Raw genomic sequence first — 24987 nt, 5'->3', positions numbered from 1 at the left:
GGCAAAAACTGAAACGTAAGTCTAATTAATCTTATTAATAAAACCTAGGAGTAAGATATTGGTGTAAACCCTGAAAGATCAGAGAAGCAGAGAGAGAGAGAGAGAGAGAGAGAGAGAGAGAGAGAGAGAGAGAGAGAGAGAGAGAGAGAGAGAGGAGAGAGGGAGGGGGGGGGGAGAGAGAACCACATTCCCTTCCTACCTCTTGCATTTCCCTGTCACAAAAGGGCAGAGACATCCTGTGTCCACTCTGCCTTATCACTTCCTATCTTCTCTGTGTTCAGACCTCTATGGTTAACTGCCGAGGTTCAGCCTCGACGGGGTTCACACATTCCAGGGTAGGAGCATGAGGATTAGAATTATTAAGCAAAAGGAACAGAGATTTGAGAAAAATAAAAGTCACAAAACAGCACCAGGAGGAAAATTCAGGGACTGAATTTTGGTGCATCACCTGCATTTATTTTCCATATGCTTATATATCCTACTCCAAAAGGGGAGGGAGAGGCAACAGCCTTCATTATTATGAAATAAGGAATAATCAGAGCATCCTCGGTCAAGCACTCTGTTATTTAGGCAGGGTGTGTAACAACCACACCCTTAGAACAAGTGTCCTTCAAGCTCCCTGAAACCTCCTGCTAAATCTGTTTTGAAGGAGCAGAAAGAGATTTGAGTTCGTTGACCTTCGGTCCAGGTGGAGCGGATCCACCTCTATACTCAAAATACTAATTAACCACACTCTAGGTCAGCATCTCTTGCTTGTAGCCACACCTGTTGTCAACAACTTTGAGAGAGCAAGAATAAGCTCAAACGTTAACTCATGGCTAACTCCACCCTGTGACTCCAAGCAAGCTTTATCTGTCAGAATACAAACAAAATATCACACAATAAAAACAATGAAATGAAATGAAGAAAACAGTTCAAGACATGAAAGCAGACCTACAATCAATAAAGAAAACCTACATGAAGGAGAACTGGGAATGAAAATTTTAAGAACTCGAGCATGAACCTCAGAGATAAGCCTCAACAGTAGAATATTAGAGACAGAAGAGAGAATTTCAGGTATTGAAGACAAGATCGAAGAAATGGACACCTCAGTCAAAGAAAATGTTAAATCTAAAAATCTCTAGGCACAAAACATCCAGGAAATCAGGGACTCAAGAAAAAAAATCTATGAATAATAGGAATACATGAAGGAAAAGAAGCCCATGTCAATAGCACAGAGAATATTTTCAACAAAATCATAGAAGAAAATTCTCCTAACCTAAAGAAAGAGGTCTCTATAAGGGTACAAGAAGCATACAGAACACCAAATAGACTGGATTAGAAAAGCAATTTTAATATAGCACACAACAATCAAATATTAAACCAGAACAAAGAAAGGATATTAAAAGCTGCAGGGAAAAATTACATAAAGGAAGAACTATTAAAATAATACCTTATTTTCAGTGGAGACCGTGGAAGCTGGAAGAGCCTGGGGAGAGGTGCTGCAGAATCTAAGAGACCACAGACTATTATAACCAGCAAAACTGTCCATCACAATAGATGGAGAAAGACATTTGATAATTTAATCAATTCAAAGAATATCTATTTACAAATCCACCTCTACAGAAGACTCTAAAAGGAAAAATTCAACCTGAGGAGGTTAACTACATCCCAAAAACATAAGAAATAAATAAACTCAGATTAGCAAAACAAAGAAGGTTCTCTACACCACCACAACAAAATAACAGGTATCAACAAGTGCTCACTGATAATTCTCAACAACAGCAGTCTTAATTCCCCAATAAAAAGTCACAGACAAGCAAACTGAGTTAAAAAGCAAACAAACAGGATCCATCCTTCTGTTGCATCCAACATGAAGGAGAGACATCACCTTAGGGTAAAAGATAGAAAAAGATATTCAAAGCAAATAGACTCAAGAAGAAAACCAGTATCTATTTTAATATCTGACAAAGCAAATTTCAAACCAAAACTAATCAGAAAAGATAGGGAAAGGCACTACATACTCACCAAAGGAAAAAATATCACCAAGAGGATATTGTAATTCGAAACATCTATGCACCAAACACAAGGGCACCCAAGTTCCTACATAAACACTGCTACAGCTAAAATACTTATAGACTCTCACGCAGTGATAGAGATCTCAATATATCCTCTCACCAATAGACAGGTTTTGTCATCAAGAAAAAAATAAACAGAGAAATGCTGTGGATAAATGACATCATAAACCAAGTAGATCTAACATATATTTACAGATTCAATTTCTCCACAATTGATCACATATTGGGCACAAAGTTAATCCCAACAGAGACAAGAAAATGGAATTGATACACTGCATCTTATCTGACCACCATGGATGTCATTAACAACAGAAACAATAGAAAGCTTATAAACTCATAGAAACTGAATGACTCTCTCTTGAATGAAAAAAAATGAGTCGTGGCAAAAATTAAGAAAGAAATTAAAAGTTTTTTTTTTAATTGAGTGAAAATTAAAACACAATATCCCTAAACTTATGGGGCACAATTTAGACAGTTTTAAGAGATAAGTTCACAAAATGCAGATATTAAAAAGGAGAGATCTCATATTAATCACTTAACATTATACCTGAAAACTAGAAGAAAGAACATCCAAAAGGAGTAGGTGCCAAGACCTACTATAATCCAATTCAGGGCTGAAATCAATTAAATAGAAACAAACAAACAATATTACAAGAATAAGTGAAACAGAGTTGGTTCTTTAAGAAATTTAGTAAGACTGACAAAAAAAACTTATTCAAATTAACTAAAAGGCAGAGAGAAAGATTCAAATGAACAGAATTAGAGATGAATAGGAGACATAACAACAGACATTAAAGAAATTCAGAGATCATTAGGACATACTTTAAAAACCTGTACTCCATCAAATTGGAAACTTTAAAATAAATGGATAATTTTCTCTATAGGTAGCACTTACCAAAGTTAAATCAAGATCAGATAAACAATTTAAATAGATCTATAATCCCTAGTGAAATAAAAGCAATCATTAAAAGTCTCCAAACCAAAAAAGATGAAGCCAGATAGTATTAGCAGAGAATTCTATCAGACTTTCAAAGAAGATCTAATACCAATACTCCTCAAATTATTTCACAAAAAGAGAAAGAGGAACATTGTTTAATTCATTTTATGAGGCCACACCTACCCTGTTACTCAAATCACATAAAGACCCAACAAGAAAGAGAATTATAGATCATTCCCCTTATGAACAGAGATGCAAAAATCCTCAATAAAATATTTGTAAACTGAATTCAAGAACACATCAAAATTATCATCCACTGTGATGAAGTAGGCTTCATCCCAGAGATGAAGAGATGGCTTAACATAATAAATTAATAAATATAACCCACCATATAAACAAACTAAAAGAAAACCACATGATCATCTCACTAGATGCAGAAAAGGTCTTTTACAAAATCCAACTCTCCTTCATAATAGTCTTGGAGAGACTAGGGATACAAGGGACATAACTCAACACAAAAAAAGCAAATTACAACAAGCCTATTGTCAATATAAGGCTAAATGAAGAGAAACTCAAAGACTACTAAAATCAGGAGAAAAAAGTTACACAGCCTCTTTATACCTATTCAATAAATATAGTACTTGAAATTTTTGCTAGACCCTTAAGAGAACTGAAGGAGTTCAAGGGGATACATATAGAAAAGGAAGAAGTCAAACCATCTGCATTTGCAGGTGATATAATTACATAAGTAAATAATCTTAAAAAATCCACTAGAAAGCTCCTACAACTGATAAACACTTTCAGCAAAGTATCAAGGTATAAAATTAACACACAGAAATCAGTATCTTTCCCATGTACGAATGGCAAACAGACTAAGCAGGAAGAAAGGGAAACAATACCTTTCATAATAGCTTCAAAAATCTATCTTGGAGTAACTCTAACCAAGCAAGTGAAAGACTTGTATAACAAAAACTTTAATTCATTGAAGAGAGCAATTGAAGAAGATATCAGAAGATAAAAAGTTCTCCTGTGCTCATGAATCAGCAGGATTAATATAGTAAAAATGGTCATCACATCAAAAGCAATCTACAGATTCAGTGCAATCCTCATTAAAATTCCAACAGAGTACTTCACAGAAATAGAAGGCCCATTTTTCAACTTCAAATATTCAGTATAGTTAAAAAAATATTGGAATAATAAAAGAACGCAGAGCTATAGTAATAAAAACTATGGTATCAGCACAAAAATAGATATATTAATCAATGGATGTGGAGTAAAGGGAGCACTCATCCATTGCTGGTGGGAGTTCAAACTTATACAGCCACTATAGAAATCAGAAAACTGGGAATCAATCTACCTCAAGATCTAGCTATACCACTCTTGTGCGTATACTCAAAGGACACTTCCTGCTACTACAGAGACATTTAATCAACCATGTTAATTACTGATCTGTTCATAATATTGAGCCTAGGTGCCCATCAATGGATTAAAGGACAAAGAAAATGTGGTGCATGGAATATTACTCAGCTGTCAAAAATGAAATCATGAAATACATGGTTATACGGATGGAGCTAGAAAACAATTATGCTAAGTGAGGTAAACCAGACTCAGAAATAAAAATATTGTATATATTTATTTAAATGTGGGTATTAGTTGTTAATTCTTTGGTAAACAAGCTACAGTTAATATAGCCACAGAGGTTATATATAAAGGATTAGAGAGGAGAGATGGATCACTCTTGGAAGGGGAGAAAGAATATATAGTAATATATGGATGGAAGGGTGGAGGGACTTGGGACAGGAGGATCAAACAAGGAAGAAGAGGAAAATGGGGATGGGGAAAGCTAAACTATGGGCCATTTGGGGGAGTTGTATAAAAATTTAAAACAGTAGAAACTTTCTAGTATACACACACACACACACACACACACACACACGAAGGTGATCTAAACAAAATTTCCAGATAACAGGAGACAAGGGTCCCACTGGGCATCTATCATCACCAAATGAAGAGTCCAATTTTGGGAACGGGTTACATCTAATCTAGTCATTGGTCAACAGTGCCCTATCAATTGCCTATTGATTGCTTTCCACAAACTGACAGTAAGGCCGTATTGCTGAAGACAATGTCTAGACAACTCATTGAACATGGAAAAGTCAAGTTGGTGCCTAACTAGAGTCTTCACGCTTACTGACTAGTATTTGTGGTCCTGGAAGTTACTCTGCATGCTACCAAAGGAGAAGGGTGAAAACCAACCCAGCTACAAATCCTTCCAGCTGTGAAGATGACCTGTCTGCAAGATGCACGAGTGAAGGAGTGGCAGAAGCTTGTGGGGATAACCAATCTGATTGGATTTAAGGACCACTCTATTAGATGGAATCCATTAGCTGTAGATGGCCAACATAAAATGAACTCAACGGTCTTTTTGGAGGTTCTTTGTCTCATAATGCTTTGTCGGCATTTTTGTTTTGTTTTCCCTTATAGTTATTTTGAGTATATATTACGGTTTTCTGCTTTGTGTTTACCTGGAATTTCTGTGTGTGCAAATGTGTGTGTCTCCATATCTATATGTGTTTCTTAGGTTTTTTTTCCTCCTGCTTGTTTTGTCCTTTCTGGTTTGTTTGTTTTCGTTTTATCTTACTATTATTTTTTTAGATGTCTGTTTTCTTTCAAGAGAAAGAAAGAGCACGGATTTGAGTGGGAAGAGATGGGGGACAGTCCGGAAGGAGTTGTGGGGTGGGAAATCAAAATCAGAATGGTTGTGTGAAAAAATCTATAATATAATATATTACATATTACAAAAGTACCCTTAAAAGAGGAGTCTGTTTCAAAAGTCATATGAAAGCCAGGAAATTTAAATCTATGAAAAGGAGTCTGGAGAGCAGAGCCACTGTTCTCAGGTTTCATGCCTTGCTGGTGGATGACAGCACTGACCCTGCAAATGTCAGTTAACTTGTCATTTTTATTCAAGTTATCATGACAAGCAATGTCACCAAGAATACAGTTTCTTTTGTGTTATTAAAAAGACATAATTAAACAAAATAGAGTTGATTAAATGAAAATATAACAAACAGCAACACACACAAATGTGTGTGTATGCATGTGTGCTTATCTGTTCGAATGAATCTCTTTATCTGTTATCAACATATCCGGTATAATTACTAACGGTATCTTACTGATGGTAGCTAGAGGGACTTGTAAAATTAATATGAGATGATGCAATTATGCCCCAAACTTGCATTTAATAAGGTATCATTGCAGAGGACATCAAGAAAAATGTATGTCTATGCACAAGCGCATTAAAGATAGATAGCATTATACAAACCATAACCAACACTGTGAATTTTGTGAGGGCCAAGGATTAAATCATCACCAATTCCAGGAATTCCTCACAAGTGTCGATGTTGAGTACTGTAACATTGACATCATTTACATTCATGATGTATGGCATGTTATCAAGTCATTTATGATATCAAAACCAAAATGTATTCCACAACTTGTCAATGAAAACAAGCTTACATATTTAGCAACATTAGTGGATTTAAGCACTCATTTAAAATGACCTAAGACATCTTTAAGGTGAAAACTAATTTATCAATACAATATTTCAAATAATAACAGCCTGCCTAATAAAAAATGAGATTGTGGCACACACGCACACAAATCATTGTCAGGTTAAGAATCTATGTCTAGAAAGATCATAGACATTATTCACCCTAGATAAGGAACCAATGACAGACGAAAGTAAGGATATCACTAAAATCCAACATGGGGAACCAGAGCTTGATTGAGGGATACTAACAGGTGCATAAATGACTCAGAGACAACTGTGACATAGAAACCTCACCTCAGTGTGGCGGATGGGTCAGGAAGGTCTGAACCCTGGCGTTCACTGTACAATTTACGGACAGGTTAACAGGTGGGGGAGCATGTCTTTAAGGGGTTTGGGGGGCTCTAAGCCTATTCCAGGAAGCTTGGCTGCATGGGAGCCTATTTTAGGCTGTTCAGCTTATCTCATGTCTCTCAAGAAGTCCTTAATCTTATATATGGTAGAAGGGAGATGCTTAATGAATATGGTCAGTTTCAGGAACTTCTGGAAGCTTGTGAGTTGTTAATTTTCTGAGCTTAAAGAGCTTATCTGCAGGAGAGAATGTTTCACCTCCCTATAGCCACCATCTAAAAGTCCAGAATGGATATAAATGATCAAGGGCAGAGAAGAGGACTTCTAGGAGTTCAATATCTGTTTGTTTATGTATGTATGTATGCATGCATGTATGTGTGTATGTATGAATGTATGTATGCATGTTTGTTTGTTTTAACATCCTGACCACAGTCTCCCCTCACAGTTTCCCTTCCCTCCTTTCCTACCAGTACCTCCCCCAGTCCACTCCTTTTCCATTTCTCTTCAGAAGCAGACAGGCTTCCTATGGATATCAACCAGCCATGGTATAGCAAGTTGAAATAAGACTAGAAAAAGACAAGATCTCCTGAGTAAATTGGGAGCATGGGGACCTTGGGAGAGGTTTGAAGGGAAGGGGAGAGGCAGGGAGAAGAGCAGAAAAAATGTAGAGCTCAACAAAACTCAACAACAACAAAAAAAGACTAAGTACCTTTTCTTTTATTAAGGCTGAATGAGATAACCCAGTAGACAATCCAAAAGCAGGCAAAAGAGTCAGAGACAGCCCCTGTTCACACTGTTAGGAGTCCAACAAGAACACCAAGCTACATAAGTATAACATATATGCAGGGGGCCTAGGTCAGTCCCACGCAGGCTCCATGGTTGTCAGTTCAGTCTCTGTGAGCCCCTATGAACTCAGATTAGTTGATCCTGTGGGGTTGTGTGTGTGTGTGTGCGTGTGCGTGTGCGTGTGCATGTGCATGCGTGTGTGTGGTGTCCTTGATTCCTCTGGCTCCTATCATCTTTTCTCTCCTTCTTCCATAGAATACTGAGAGCACTACCTAATGTTTGGCTGTGGGTCTCTGTATCTGTTTCCATCAGTTGCTAGGTGAAGCCTCCCTGATGACCACTGGGCTAGGCACCAATCTATGGGTATACAGAATATTATTAGGAATTATTTAATTGATTTTTTTTGCAATTTTTTTGGTTCTATCCCAGGTCTCCAGGCTTTCCCACCTCTGCGTCCTGGCCTTCCATCCAGTGTCAAGGGTGGGCTCCCTCTCATAGCATAGGTCTCACTCTGGACCAGTCATTGCAGGTGAAAAAATTGTAGGTCAAAGGTTTTGTGGCTGGGTTGTTATTCCACTGGAAGTCTTTCCTGCTTACAGGAGATGGCTGGTTCCGGCTCGGTATCCCCTGTTGCTAGGAGTCTTTGCTAGGGTCACCCTCACAGATTCCTGAGAGTTCCTTTGCACTAGGTTTCTAGCTCATCGTATCAATGTCCTCCCATCCCAGTTGTCTCTCCCTCCATCCTCCCCCGACCTGTTACTTCCTGATACCGCCTGTTCCTATCCCTATCCCTCATCCAGACAATTTCCCATATTCACTACCAATGCCTACTGTATTTCTCCATCAAACTGAGATTCATGGTTCACCTTGAACCCTACTTGTTACTTAGCTTCTCTGTGTCTGCAGATTATAGCATGGTTCTCCTTTACTTCATAACTAATATCCACTTATATATGAGTACAGGCCCATCTTTGTCTTTCTGGGTCCAGGTTACCTCATTCAGGATTTTTTTTTAGCTCCGTCCATTTGTCAGTATATTTCATGATGTCATTGTTTTTAACAGCTGAGTAATAATACTCCATTGTGTAAAGATACCACATTTTCTATATCATTCTTCAGTTGAGGGGCATCTAGGTGGTTTCTAGTTTATGGCTATTACATATAAGGCTGCTATGAACATAGTTGAGCAAGTGTCCTTGGGTATGGTGGAGCATCCTTTGGGTATATGCTCAAGAGTAATATAGCTTGGTCTTTAGATAGATTGGTTCCTAATTTTCTGAGAAACTGCCATATTTATTTCAAAAGTGGCTGTACAAGTTTGTACTCCCACTAGCAATGGAAAAGTCCATTGTATATTGCATTTATTATGTTTAGGTATGTCCCTTGTATCCCAGATCTCTTCAAGACTTTTATCATGAAGTGGTGTTGAATTTTGTCAAAGGCTTTTCCAGAATCTAATGAGTTGATCATGTATGTTTTTTCTTTCAGTTTGCTTATATTGTAGATTATAGTGACATATTTTGTATATTGAACCATCCCTGAATCTCCAGGATGAAGCCTACTTGGTCATGGTAGATGATCTTTTTTATGTACTCTTGGATTCTGTTTGCCAGTGTTTTATTGAGTATTTTTATATCAATGTTTATGAGTGAAATTGGTTTGCAATTCTCTTAGTTGAATCTTTGTGTGGTTTGGGTATCAGGGTGACTGTAGCCTCATAAAATGAATTTTACAATGTTCATTCTGTTTCTATTTTGTGGAATAATTTGAGGAGCCTTGGTATTAAATCTTCTTTGAAAGTCTGACATAATTCTATCTGGCCCTGGGCATCTTTTTGGGAGACTTTTTAATGACTGCTTCTATTTCCATGGGGATTTTAGGTCTATTTAAATTGTTTATCTGATCTTGTTTTAACTTTGGTAAGTGGAATATATCAAGAAAATTATCCATTTCTTTTAGATTTTCCAATTTTGTTGAGTATGGGTTTTTGAAATATGACCTAATGATTATTTGGAGTTCCTCAGCGTCTGTTTATGTCCCTTTTTGTTTCTGATTTTAGTTATTTTAGATAATGATTTCTCTTTCTTATATTGATTTTCTAAAAGAGGCAACTCTTTTTGTTTTAACATCCAGCTGGCAGGTCATTTCCCCCTTCCTCTTCTTCTCCTACTCCTTCCCTCATATCCATAAATATCAACAAAACATGGCATATCAAGTTGCAGTAAGACTAAGCACCTCCCCATGTATTAAGGCTGGGCAAGGTGACCCAGTATGAAGACTGGGTCCCAAAAGCCAGTACCCTGTTCCCACTGTTAGGAGTCCCACAAGAGAACCAAGCTACACAACTGTAACATATGTGCAGTGTGCCTATGTCAGTCTCATACAAGCTCCCTGGTTGTCAGAACCATCGCTTTATTTCATTGATTTTTTTTGTATTGTTCAAGATGTGTCTATTTTATTGATTTCAGCCCTGAGTTTGATTATTTCATGGTGTGTATTTTTCTTGGGTGTGTTTGCTTCTTTTGTTTTAGAGCTTTCAGGTGAGCTGATAAGTTGCTGATCTCTCTAATTTCTTTACGAAGGCACTTAGTGCAATGAACTTTCCTCTTAGCATTGCTTTCATTGTGCCCCATGAGTTTAGGTGTTTTGTGGATCCATTTTCACTGAATCCTAGGAAGACTTTAATTTCTTTATTTCTTTCTTGACCCAGTGATGATTCCATAGAGAATTATTGATTTTCAATGAGTTTATAGGCTTTCTGTTATTTCTGTTGTTGAAATCCAACTTTTATTCATGGTAGTCTGATAAGATACAGGAGTTTATTTCACCTTTTTTTTGTATCTGTTGAGTCTTGCTTTGTGACTGAGTATGTGGTTAGTTTTGGAGTTTCCATGAAGTGCTGAGAAGAAGGTATGTTCTTTTGTGCTTAGGTGAAATGTTCTATAGATGTCTGTTAGGTCCAGTCGATTCATAATATCTGTTAGGTCTATTATTTCTCTCTCTGGACAACCTGTCCATTGGTTAGAGTAGGGTGTTGAAGTCTACTGCTATTAATGTGTTTAGTTTAATGTGTGGTTTAAGCTTTAGTGATGGTTCTCTTACAAATGTGGTTGCTCTTGCATTTAGGGCATAGGTGTTCAGAATTGAGATGTCGTCTCGGTGGGTTCCTCATCCACACACCAACCAGCTCCCAAATCGTGACATGGAGACTTATTAATTCATAATTGACCTGAGATTATGCTCATTTCTGGCTAATTTTTTATTTAACTTAAATTAACCTGTTTCTTTTCATCTACATTTTATTTCTGGGCTTTTTACCTTTCTTTCTGCATGTACTGCTTGCCTGCTTCTCATGTCTGACTTCTTGCCCTGGGCATATTCCTCTCTCTCTCATTCTCTTCTCCTTCTTCTCTCTTGAACCTAAATTTTTCCTCCTACTTCTTCTTTTTGCATGCCAGGCATGCCTATCCCTCTCCTGCTTAGCTATTGGCTGTGTAGCTATTTATTAGACCACTCAGGTACCTTAGGCAGGAAAGGTGAAACAAATGCAACACATCTTCACATAATTAAACAAATGCAGCTAAACAAATGTAAGGAAATGTAACACATTTTTACATAATTAAAATAATATTTCACAATAGTGATGTCTGTCTTTGATGTTGAGGTGTGTTTCTTGTATACAGTAGAAGGATGGTTCATGTTTTTGTATTTATTCTATTAGCCTGTGTTTTTTATTGGCAAATTGAGTTCATTGATTTTGGGAGATATTAGTGACAAATGTTTGTCAATCCCTGTTATTTTGTTGTTGCTTTTGGAGGTGTGTGTGTGTGTGTGTGTGTGTGTGTGTGTGTTCCCCTACTTTGGATTTTTGCTGGTGTGAGATTATCTCTTGCCTATATTTTCCTGGATGTAGTTAACTTCCTTGGGCTGGGGTTTTCCTTCTTATACCTTCTGTAGGACTCTATTTGTGGTTAGATATTGTTTAAATTTGATTTTGTCATATAATATCTTATATTCTCCATCTATGGTGATTGAAAATTTTTCTGGGCATAGTAGTCTGGCATCAGTGGTCTCTTGGAGTCTATAAGAGGTCTGACTAGGCCCTTCTGGCTTTTAGAGTTTCCACTGGGAAGTTGGGTGCAATTCTAAGAGGTCAACTTTTATATGATACTAGATTTTTTTCCCTTGCAGCTTTTAATACACTTTCTTTGTTCTGTATGTTAGTGTTTTGATTGTTATGTAACTTGGGGACTTTTTTCTGATCCAATCTGTTTGATGTTCTATAATCTTCTTGTACCTTCTTTAGGTTAGGAAAATTTTCTTCTAGATATTTTCTGTGCCTTTGAGCTGGGATTCTTCTTTTTCTATTCCGATTATTCTTAGGTTTTGTCTTTTTATAGTGTCTCAGATTTCCTGGATGTTTAGTGTTAGGAGTTTTTTAGATTTAAAATTTTCTTTGACCAAGGAATCTATTTCTTCTGTTCTCTCTCCAATGTTCGAAATTCTCTCTTTCATCTTCTGTATTCTGTTGATGATGCTTCCACCTGTAGTTCCTGTTTACTAACCCAGATTTTCCATTTTCAGGATTTCCTCAGTTTATGTTTTGTTTATTTTTTCTATTTTTATTTTCAGATTTGAATAGTTTACTCCGCCTGTTTGTTAGTTTCTTCTTGGCTTTCTTGGCATTCTTTAAGGGACTTATTGATTTCCTCCAATTTTTGTTTGTCTTTTTTCTCGATTTCTTTAGGAGAATTTTTCATCTCTTCTCTAAGAACTTCTATCACCGCCGGGTGGTGGTGGCGCACACCTTTAATCCCAGCACTTGGGAGGCAGAGGCAAGTGGATCTCTGTGAGTTCGAGGCCAGCCTGGTCTAAAGAGCTAGTTCCAGGACAGGCTCCAAAGCTACAGAGAAACCCTGTCTCAAAAAATCAAAAAAAAAAAAAAAAAAAAAAAGATCTTTTATCACCTTCATAAAGTTGGTTTTAAGGTCATTTTCTTGTGTTTCAGCTGTGTTGGACTACTCAGATCTTGCTGTTGTAGGATAGCTGGGTTCTGGTAGTACCATATTGCCCTAGCTGTTGTTGATTGTGTTCTTACACTAGTATACAGGCAGCTGGGTTTTGAATGTTTAGGTCTGGTTGCTGATTTCTGAGTTTGTCTTTATTGGGTGGGTGTTTTGAGCCTTGGTTTCTGTTTCCTCTTAGGTTTTCTATTCTTTGTGGCCTGGATTTCTGGCAGCCTGCATGATAATGTCAGAGGGCTTGGGGGTTGGAATGGGTCTCTGGGTACAGAACTTAGGGAGTGGGACAGTTCAGCTGGAAGGTGGGTCACTCACATATTTTTCTGATAGGTGTGGTCTACATATGAGTCACAGGAGTCTGCCAGGCCGTGTTCAATTTTTTTGAGGGTTTTATTTTTGCAGTGAACTGGCCTGGAACTCACTGTAGAGATCAGGCTGGCCTTGATCTCACAGAGACCTGTCTGTCTCAGCTTCCTAAATATGTTGGGATTAAAGAGGTTAAAAGTAAATATAACATTGTCCAGACAGTTTTATCTGAGATAGGGTTTTATTGTGCGACTCACTAGGTACCTGTGACTCACTAGGTAGACTAAGCTGGCCTTGAACTCATAGAGATCTGCCTACCTCTACCACTCAAGTGCTGGGATTAAATTTGTTCATCATTATGACTGCATTTTGGTTACCTGGGCATTTCCTTTGTGCTGAGAACTTGGTCTTTGTGTGTCTTATGCCGATACTGGTCCCTTCTGGGTTTCATTTGGTTTTGAGACAGGGTATTACTATATAGCTGAGGCTAGACTAAACGTCACTGTATTAATTTTCTTTCTGTTGCAGTAAGAGTTACCACAAACAAGTTGGGAAGGAAAGGGTTTTTCGGGTGGGGTACACCTCCACCTCATAGTACTTCATTGAGGGAAATCAAGGCAGGGGTTCAAGGCAGGAACTTGGAGGCAGGAACTGAAACAGAGGCCGTTTATTGGCTTCCCCTTAGACTCAAGTTCAGTTCTTTCTCATACCTCCCAGGGCCAAGGCTATACCTTTCTTATACCTGCAGGGGTAGCACAGGGGAAGGACTTTCCCATATCAATCATTAATCAAGAAAATGCCCACATATTTCCCTCTAGGCCAATTCAATGTAGGTAATTCTTCAACTGGTATTTCTTCTTTCCAGATGACTCTTTGTGTCAAGTTAACAAAAAACCACATTCACAACGTGGCCTGTGGTGCCCTCAAGTTTGTAATCCTCCTGCCTTGGCTTCTGAGATACCAGAATTATGCCTGCATACCTGGCTTACTTCAAGGTTTTATTTTAAAAATAGTTCATGTAAACACACACACACACACACACACACCATAAAAACTTTCCTTAGCTTTCTTAAAAAAAAAAAAAAAAAACCGTAAATCATTAGAAACAAAAAATAAGTCAATGTGGCTTGAGTGTCGAATATGAACTAGAATGGGAAGAAACTGAAATAAAAATGGCCGGGTGGAATTCCATTATTAAGCAAAGGAATAAAAAATGATAACTGGAGTGCAAATTAGAGATAATAAAATCTGACCCGAGGCAGAAACATGTCAACAGAGATAAAGGCTCGGATTGGAGAGATATTGAGGCGGTGGGTTGCAGGCACGATATACGAAATACTTCGCCGTGAGCGCCGGGCAGTTCCCCATCGACCGGAAGGGATGCTGGCTATGCTGCGGCCGAGCTGACACGGACAAGCAGAGACTCTCTAGCCCTGGTGGGATGGACCGGGCTTGACAGGCAGTCAAACTCCGAGAGGGGGAAAACGAACCACGATCTCCAAAGTTTTCAAGTCTGGTAACACACAGAACAGAGGTACCATTAACTGCTCAGTTCTTTAATTTGCATAACTGCGCATATTTGTTTGTGCTTGAGTGACTTCCAAGTCTACGCAACTTCTCTGAAAACTGGAGAATTATTTGTGTATCTTGCTCTAAACACACGATTTAGAATGAGGTGTATTTTTCACTTAAAATATTTTCAAAATCACACCAATTAGGAACCATAAGGAATGGAACGTAGACCAATAAAGTAGAGCAGCCTGACAGATGATGTATCACTTTTAATCACACGGCACATGCAGCTGCCAAGTGCGATTTTTTTTTCTGTTGAAGAACACTTTACAAATCATTTGACTTATTCACAGATCTTTCGGAGGTAGCAGAAAAGCAGCTGGATTTTATGGAGCAAGAGTCTGCATTGCTAATTCACAGCCCTTCGACACGACACACTTCCCTGGTGAAAGCAAACAGCTCACAACAAGCTCTCCTCCCGTGATTAAGAACCGGTGGCGCTCCATCTTCCCTTCCCTGTAATTACCAATATCTTTTAAGGCAGAAAGTGTGTTTTCTGTTCATTAATGGTAATACTACCTAGGCAGACCAATCAGTTAAGCCCGTGATCGTGCATTGCTGCAGAAACCAAATTACCCTCTCTACCAGGACAAAATCAATTAACACCACCAGGGATGTCATTATCGTCACATTATGTCACTTGATAGTCTCTGGGGCCTATAAGTGATTTAAATTTTTTTTTACAGCTATAATTCTAGCGTGCCTGTGTGGCACGGAGGTGGCAGGCTTCACATTGACAAGGGAGACTTCTATTATAGGGGAATTAATTTTACAACATGGAAACCTGCAAGCCACCATTTTAGGTCTTTGAGAGAAAATGTTTGTCCACCAGGATAGCTCTAAAGCCTAAATGATTTGCCACGCACAAGTGTATTTTAAAAGGTCTTTTTTAAACAAAAGCCAAGTTGGCTAGATCCAGGAGAGACTTTTCTCAGTGCAGAGTAAGTCGGGCGCTGGAAATCAATCAGAGCATAGCAAACAACACAGAGGCCGCAAGCCCAAGGGTCTGGAGTTATGATTTCTTGTCTAATCAAATAGTTTCCCATCATGAAAAATAACAGAATTCCAGCGTCGCGAAATTAAGCACTGACTGCGTTGGGAAAGAGGCGATGAAGTACCGTGTGCCTGGCAGAGCCAGCTTCCACTTGATAAGGCTAGAATCTAGGTCCTAAGATCTGAGGGCATTTCACGATGGAGGACCCAGCAGTTTGAACCCTCAGAAATGAGCATTGCTCATTCTGTGGACGGGCTGGCTTGGCGGCCAGGCCCTCGGAAGAAAACCACATCTGACATCATTCTCTTTTGACAGTTGTCTTTTCTTTTCCATCCCCTGAACTCCTTGTCACTACCAGAGAATATTAAATGGGATCTGAATTTAGAGTTGTAGTTGCTATTAACAAGGAATAATAATAATAGTAAAAAAAAAAGAAAAGAAAACCCCAACTAAATTTAGCACAATGTTTTAAAATGGCTGGTTTCCTTTTTAAAAAGTAGACCCAACTTCTGTATTTTGGCCTCCATCAGGGGGTATTTAATTAAGTCTATTCTGTCTAACATGATCTGATGTCATTGTACAAGGATATGTTCTTTGTTAGCAGCACTCTTAGTTTCAGACTCCTCTGTGTATTTGAAACCATGGTAACAGAGCAGTAAGCTAAAGCCAATGAGATAATGAGATATTCTCATTGTAATTGTGTTTCATGAGGGCACAAGATCCCACGGGTGGTATCTCACTGTCTTACAACTGCTAACAGAATTTAAGAAGCAAGCATACATTAGCATGGAACTGTTTTCCATAACAGCCGTGTAAACATTTGTGACATGGCATTTTTTAGTTGTTCCCGGCACATAAAAGTGTGTAATGTGCATTTATGTCACAAAAAAGCCATACAATTAATGAATATCAATATTTAAAAATCCTTAGAACTTCAAGGAACTTCAGATATTTTAAATGCACCAAGCAGGCTGTAGGGATGCTGTTTTGCATTATAATTATGAGCTGGGCTATGGTTTATGAGGGGAGGGATCCATCAAAGCAAAGAAAAAGAGCAGCTAGCCCTTCACCTCCCAACCACCCCATCGGAACCTCCTAGAGGAGGGACAAGACTCACTCTCAGTGAGGCTCCCCGTGCTTTCATGAAGAAAGCCACACGGTGGGTTTGTAAGACAAAACCTTGAAAAGAGAAAAGGAAAACATTTGGGGAATAATACCAAAATATTTACAAGCTATTTTTGAACAGAATCAGAGAGGTGAACACCTCACTTTCGAGGGTTTTCTCTTCCTCCTCTGGTACTGTTTGAAGTTTGCCCACCATTTGTATTTGAGTTGCAGATTTTATGCACAAGTCACCAAATCCATGTTTTCCATCCTGATGAGGTTGCCCTAACAGGCATTGGATCTTTTAATAAATAATTTAAGACCAAAAAAGAGGCAGTGCAATATAGGATGACTGTCTGATTAAGCAGGGCTAAGATTTATGCACTCCGGTGTCACAAGGCTTCCCACCAGGAGCCCTGCTTTAGACAAGAGCTGACCTGAGACTGCGCCTTGGTTGGCTTTGTGGGGCCAGTGGCCCAGGGGACAAAGGTGATCTTGTACGCTGAACTTGGTCGCTGGGGATTTGGTTTGCTTTTTACTTCACAGACAAAGGATGTCTCTCTCTGGTTTTTTAAAATATGCCAGTGTCATTTCTAAAATGTTTTGGCACATGGAACTAAATCAGTGTCAACACCATATTGACAGAGAAAACCATTCCAGTGCTACAGTTGTGTGCATGGAAAGGGGTCTTTTAATACATGGATAGTGACACATTAGTGCCTCTTAAGGATTTGTGGCTGGCTCTCTCTCTCTCTCTCTCTCTCTCTCTCTCTCTCTCTCTCTCTTTCTCTCTCTCTCGTGTGTGTGTGTGCCTGTGCATGTGTATAGTTGGGAAATAAAATCTGCGCTATGAGTATTTATTCCAGAAGAACTTGTCACAGCAGTGGAGAATACAGCCCTCATCTCCGTGAAATAAGGGTGGCCTCATCACTCACGGCTGCTGCCGCAAAACACAATCACGAGTGGGTAATGAGGCTACCCCTCCAGAGGAGTGATAACTTCTATATCGGAGCTGTCGTGACCCATTAGGGCCTCACATCGCCTGTTCTCGGCTGTGTCTCCCAGCCACCCCTTTCTTTCTACATCTGAAAGGGGAAGACCTCATTTTCTTTAAAACTCCTCCTCCTTGTTCCTGACAAATAGGAAATGGCTGTCAGGTTTGAAGGCTCCCCTTGGGTGCCATGTTGAAACGTTCAACAAAGACTAGAGTTGACAACACTGGCAAGAGTTAGTGGAAGATAGTCATAATTATTGCAAAATGGCTTTCTTGTCTGGCTTTGAAACCTTACTTCCTTTTATTCCACATCAGCTCATCTACTTGGTTAACCCTAATTTTAGTGGATGAGATAAGAAATAGGAGATCAAATATGTTTTCAAAATATTAGAATCCCCAAAGTGTCACTCATAAAACAGACTTTGTAATGTACTTTCTCCAATCCGAAGCCTTTTAGCACCATAATTTAGCCCAAGAACAGCAGGTATTGACAGCAGCCGATTCTATTTTGTTAAAATGATAAGCAGAGGCTGGCATTGATTTTTCCTCTATATCCCTTGTCTTCCATTATGACATAAGCCAACAATTCTAAGTTTGGGGAGGGGGGATATATGTACATGGAGTGGAGTGGCAAAAATCCTCATTTTTTTTAAAGCTGAAGAAACTGGTGGCAAGACACAAAGAAGTGGCTGGGCACCTGCTCCCTGCTTAGGCAGTGGAATGGTGGGCGGGGTTAGCAGTAATTGATTGACCATGGGCAGCAGAGAAATATCTGTCTTGGGGAGTGTGCACTCCCTGGCACCTTTTCCAACTCTACTGTGAAAGTTTGGAACCCAGGGCAGTGTGGGTGGAATATCTACCAGGCTCCTCAGGGAGGGAGAACCCCAGTGATGGATAACACTAACCAAGCAGGTCAAAGCCTCCTTAGACACGGCTAGAAAGAACTCCTTCTACAGAAGTTTAGGGCACTCAAGGAGAGAGATTCCATGAAGACCACAGCAATCTCTGACCTTGGATGGACAGAGCAGCAGAGGAGGGGGTAAGAACACAAAGTCTAGACTCAAAGCCTGCCTTTGAGTCCTGGCTTTCCCCATCTAAAAACAGGGTGATTCTCACTTGCAAAATCATGACTACTGTAAATAAAACTTACTGTATAGTAATATGTCAGTTGAAATCACGTCTGCATATAATCTTAGTTAACATACTAGTCAAATAAATATAATAGTCATCATCTACTTCATTTGTATGGAAGTAGCGAGCAGAGCAAGGAGCATGGATGAAGAACATTTCCCTCCTCTTGGGGAGGAGATAAAAGATGATACGGGCACTGTACAGGTACTATGGAGATCAAGGAAGAATGTATATATTAAGCATCATAGGAACGCGAAGCACGACACAAATAGTATTTCAAGTTATCTTTATGCATATAAAAGTCACCGTCTATCTGCAGACAAATATGGTTATAAAGATAAACACTATCTCAAACTTTAATATTGTACCTTTTCTTTAAAAGAATAAAACTTCAAAACATGAAACAAAAAGTAAATCAACCGGACAAGCAAGATGGCTCAGCGGGTGGAAGCGCTTGCCGTGGCGGAAGGAGAGACTAGGCTCCTGAGATTGACCTGGAAAGATCATGAGCGTGCTGTGATGCGCACAAGCCCGACTGTACTAATACTCAAGACGATAACAATTCTATTAAAAATGTCAACAAGTCAATCCTCTTCCTCCCAACTCATTTCTAAATGAATTGCTCAAAGACTGTCCTGAGGATTCTTTGATCCTCTTTTCTTTGATTCCATCCTGGGATGCCTGGGATGTGGCCACAGGTGTTTTGCTCTGTGGGTTGCTTCTTGGGAAGGAGAAAGACAAGCAGTGACAGGAAGTGACAGAAAGAGGAAGGTAGTGGCATCAAACTGAGCCGCGTGCCGTCCAGAGATTGGTTTAAAAAAAAAAAAAGTCACATTTTTTGATGTAGGAAAACCTGACAAAGATGCTTATATGGGAACTATACTAACTCGGCTTTGAGAATAATAAATGAGCTTTTAAAAAAAATCAAACCAGAATTTGATCCTAACTTGTTCCAATTTCTACCCGAAAGGATGATATAAATAGGGATTTTTCATATGTATAGGAAAATTTTGCCTGATACCTCTACCTCCCCCAGGTCACCAGCAACTTCATGAGTGCCTTCCCTAAGTAGGTTTGCATACTTTAGAATCAGCCCAAAACACTGATGCCCAAGTTCTCTGCCCTTTGCCTGCTACTTCCTGAAGTCCTCCATCACTAGCTCATTTGGGCCCAGGGGTATTGCAATAGTTGTCAGACAGTATCTGCCAGTGGTGGTTGAGGCTGGAGAAGTTTACCCGTCACTTCCTGTTTCCTACGAGGTTTTACCAAGACGTGGAGTAGAGAACCAAGACAAGACACTGAGTACCGAGGAGGAATGGCTCCCAGAGGCAGCACCTGTATGGCGTTTGGCAGTGTTTGAAGGACAGAATTCAGAGAGCTTCAAGCAAAGCCCACAGAGCTCACTTTTCTGTTTATCCCACTTCTCTCACTCATTTGGGGGGGGGGGGGGTAAATTCTCTGTAACTTACATGGTCTGTCTCGTCCAGAGCAATGGGGACTCTTGATGGTCAGCGTGCCTAGAGTCTCGGGGGATAAGGAAAGCATGCTTCTGGTGTGTTTGTGAAGCCATTTCCAGAGAATAGTCACATATGGAAAGTAATGATGGGAAAGAAAAGGAGTCTGCCCAAATATAGGTGCTGCCATCTGATGGGTGGAGGAATAACGGCAGGCGGGGAGAGGTGGGGGGGTTAAGGGGTGGGGGCTGGGGCGGCAGGGGAGGCTACTGCTGCAGGCATTTTCTCTCATTGCCTCCTACTCACATGAGCTGCTCGGATCCATCAAGCCCTCCCCGGCACAAACATGCTGCAACCTCTGAAACGGTGAGCAAAAATCACCCATTCCAAATAAATCCCTTAGACTGCTTCTCTCGGTTGTCAAAAGCAGTGGGCCTGACTACCACGTTTACTTAACATACATTTCACCCTGTACATTCCTTCTCTTACACCCATAAGTCTGCCTCGCAGAATTATTCATGAGCTATATCTTGCTATGTCCTTCAAATCGTGAGAGCTGAAAATGACTCCCTCAGACCAATAGATTCTATGGCTGAGGAAGCCCAGTGCTGCAGGGTCAGTGAGGGTTCCTTGTGCTTAGACTAAATCCCCCCGGGTCTGCGAGATAGCAATTTTGTTCATTGTTCCTCGCAACTAACGCAGTCTCACACACAACGTATGTACATAACTTGTCGGATGGATTAATAAAGTACATAACTTGTCGGATGGATTAATAAATAAATCCGTCCCCCTTTGACCCTGTAGGTCTCTCACATTTCCCTCTTCTTGTATGATGCAGCTCTAAGGACAAACTCAGGGGCTGCTGTTATTTTGCCACTTAACCTCCAATTCTTCAACTCCTCTCCTCTCCCTGCGCGCGCTCGCGCCACCGCCACCGCCCTTCCTGTCTCTTTCCATTGTCTCTAATACGTCAAGGTTTCCAGGTTAAAACCACTAAGTTTGGGCTAAGGAGCTGTAAGGTAGGGTGTGTGTGCTCCCACGCCTGCCTTACCTCCTGCTTCAGTCTTTCTAACGTTTCCACTCAAGCTTACGCCGGATCCAGAAGGCTGAAAATGCCACACACATGCAAACGATTAGAGCGAAGCATACGATATGCCACATTCATCTTGTGAAACTTCAGTTCCCGCCAGCTTCAACAATTTAGGAGATTACGATGGCAAAGCAAATGACCTAAGTGAAGGCTGGCTGTCCACCACAGCACGGTCAAAATAGCTCATGCTTCCCCTTTAAGAAGCCCTAACTCCAAGGTGACAGGGACACGTGCTCGTACTCACCCAGTCTTATGAACTTCGGGCTCTGGTATAGCCTACACCGTGCCCCACCGCCACCCCTGTTGTCCTGCACCCCACCCCTATCCACAGGGAGTACCAAGGTACCTGTCAAGTATAAGGGGACCCAAGCATTCCTAATCGTATTCTCCTAAAGTCCTTCACCAATTCTGTAATAAAAATGAGTGTTTGTCTCGAAAAACAAAAAAACAAACAAACAAACAAAAAAAAAATGAGTGTTAATGATCCCCCCAAAACAGGAGTTTGAGGAAAGTCTTTCCCTTTTTAATATTCAAAACTATACTTTATAAAAAAACATTCCAGATCTGAAAGAAAAGAGGAACACTCAGAAAATGGAATACATTCATTAGTGAGTCCTAATGCAATAACTAAATACATACGGTTTATTATTCATGATTTATTTGAAATAAGAACAGAGTTCTTGAGTAGGAGGAAAAGGAGAATTTACAATTATTTCTTAACAAACAAATCCCAGAAAGTTTACTTTGGACATTAAGTTTATAAATGTTGAATTATATGTTACATTCTTGCTTTACCTTCCGAAAAGAACTAGGTTAAAACCAACTTTCTATTAATGTAACACATTTCATGTTTTTCTGAATCAATAATGTCTAGTTGATTAATGTGAATTTTTAAACTAAAACTGTTCAATAGTTGAATCTCTTGGAATGGGGAGTGGAAGAAAGGCTTGATTATAATGATAAAGGACCGCAGCACGACTAGGATTTACGAAGCTGTTTCAGGTTATCCTTGGAGAGCTTTCTCGTCCCCGTGTTATGAGCCTGTCTTGGGCATTTTACAGTCATCGTGTGAAGAGCTGACTATAAATAGATTGCTTCTTGCCACTGATTCTTAGAGCATTTTGAAGAAAGAACATAAAATAAAAGCGTGGAAGGTTAGCACTCAATGGGACCTTGCAAGACCCTTTGTCAAACACGTTAATTCACAAATGAGAAAAGAATGCCTGAGAAACCCAATGGCATGCCCAAGGTCATTTAGCTAGTGAGTGGGCTCTCTCCTGATTTCTGTTCCTCCAAGGTTTGGAACTCAAAGGTATGCTACATAGCTAGTTTAGAAAACTTTCCATTCTAGCTTTGACAATATTTATATTTAGAAGACTAAGTAGTATAATAAACAATTTAGTATTGGGGTTTGTAGTGTTCAGAGTTTGTTTGGGTATTTGGAAAACTGTCAGGAAAGTGTCAATTTCACATTTGTGACGAAAATGAGACTCAGAGATGCTCAGCACCTACCAAGGACAACACAGCTGGAGCACGCTAGAGCGTGGCTGCAGACAGACAACCTTAGCAACATCGGATGCCCACGCATTTAGGGTTAAAATGCAGAATTTAGCCAGAACTGAGAGTCACAGTGAAGACATGAATGAGCTCTTTGGTAGGACTAACCATATGGCTGTCCCGTTAATTGTCTTGTTCCTGATTGTTCAGTCAAACACTGAACTGGGCGTCCTGTGAGACTTTGCAGGTGGAATTACAGTCACTCATCAGTTGAACTGAAAATAGGGAGTTTACCCCCTATCATCCAGGCAAGCGCTATGTAATGACTCATCCACACCTTCAAAAGAGAAGGTAAAGAGACAAACCAACCAATCAACCAACCAACCAAACAAACAAACAAATAAAAAATAACCCACAGTCAAAATGTGAAGCAGCAGGCAGGTCACAGAGACCCAAAATGTGAGGTGGCCTTTGACTTGTCCCCATTGGTGCCATAAGACAAAAACCATGTAGCTAGCCAGGAGAAGCTGAGAACAGCCCAGGATGGCAGCGAGCCAGGGAAATCGCATTCTACCCACATGCCGAGTGAGATTAGAAGCACATTTATCCTCAGGGCCTCCATAAAGCAATTCAACACTGCCAACACCTTGATTTCAGCTGTGTGAGAATCTAAGAAGAGAACCAGCCAGGCCACACTGGGGCTGAACTGCTTTGGAGGATGCTGAGACAATCCATGGGTGTTGTTTGAAGCCATTAAACCTGAGTCAGAAGGCTAGGACAGTAGAGAAAATTCACGCAACTATAATTGCTTTAGACCCCAGGTTGTCTCTGTTATTATTATTTTTTTATTTTATTTTTTTTATTTAGTAAAAATTTCTGCCTCCTCCCTGCCTTCCATTTACCCCCCCCCTCCCTCCTCCACTCTCCCTCCCTCTCCTGTCCAGAGAACAGTAAGGGTTCCCTGCCCTGTGGGAAATCCAAGTTCCTCCCCCATCCATCCAGGTCTAGGAAGGTGAGCATCCAAACAGGCCAGGCCCCCCAAAGCCAGTATGTGTAGTAGGGTCCAAATCCCGTGTCATTGTCCTTGGCTTCTCAGCAGCCCTCATTGTCCGCCATGTTCAGGGAGACCGGTTTTATCCCATGCTTTTTCAATCCCAGTCCAGCTGGGCTTGGTAAACTCCGAATAGATCAGCTCCACCATCTCAGTGGGTGGGAGCACTCCTCACAGTCCAGACTTTCTTTCTCATGTTCTCCCTCCTTCTGCTCCTCGTCAGGACCTTGGGAGCTCAGTCCGGTGCTCCAATGTGGGGTTCAGTCTCTACCTCCATCCATCGCCAGATGAAGGTTCAGTCCAGATGGAACTCCACTGCACCGGATCAGGGATTCCTAGCAGCCCAGGGACGCCGCCAGGACAAAAGGCCTCTGTTATTATTTTGAGGTCCCCTGCTTCATTCTTCTTCATGGGTTCTTACTGGGTGTAAGTCCAAATACTGACAGCTACATAAAAGTCAAGATTCATGTCATTACTTACTGTGACATTAGAAGTACCAGTAACTCCTGGATACCGGACTTCTGCTAATTGCGTATCCACATGTTTGGCTTCAGTTGAGGTCAAGTTGACTTCTCCCAAATCCAGAAGCTGGAGACACATGTGGTCATGCCCTTACCAAAATGGTGCCAACAAGAAGGACACCACACTAAAGGGAGTAAAGACAGGAAGCCACGCGAAGGATAGAGACGCGGTCACTTTGTAAGAGGCAGTGAGCAAAAGTTAGACTCTTACCAATGGAATGGAGCATCCTTATCCCACTGACAAAGCGATCGAATATGTGGGAGGCAGAATGGAAAACACAATCTTTGAGCAAGGCTGCAACATGATGCGAGTGAGCCTTTTCCTATCATTTTATAAACCGAGCATTCTTTTTGGGTGGCCAGGGAGTAGGGAGGAGAATGCAGAAAAATGAGTAAGTACCATTTGGAAGGCTATGCCTGAGTGCGGCAGAGTTGAGTTCATTTAAAGCACTAAATCCCAGATGCTCATAATAATTGTGATGACAGCTACAATCACTGGATATAAGAAAGAGAATAAAGAATTAGATCTTCCCCTAAAAGCCTAGTGTTTGATTCTCACATGTGTTTAAAA

The sequence above is a fragment of the Arvicola amphibius genome, chromosome 11, assembly GCF_903992535.2.
Source record: "Arvicola amphibius chromosome 11, mArvAmp1.2, whole genome shotgun sequence".
In the NCBI taxonomy this organism is placed as follows: domain Eukaryota; kingdom Metazoa; phylum Chordata; class Mammalia; order Rodentia; family Cricetidae; genus Arvicola; species Arvicola amphibius.
This window is presented reverse-complemented; position numbering follows the sequence as displayed.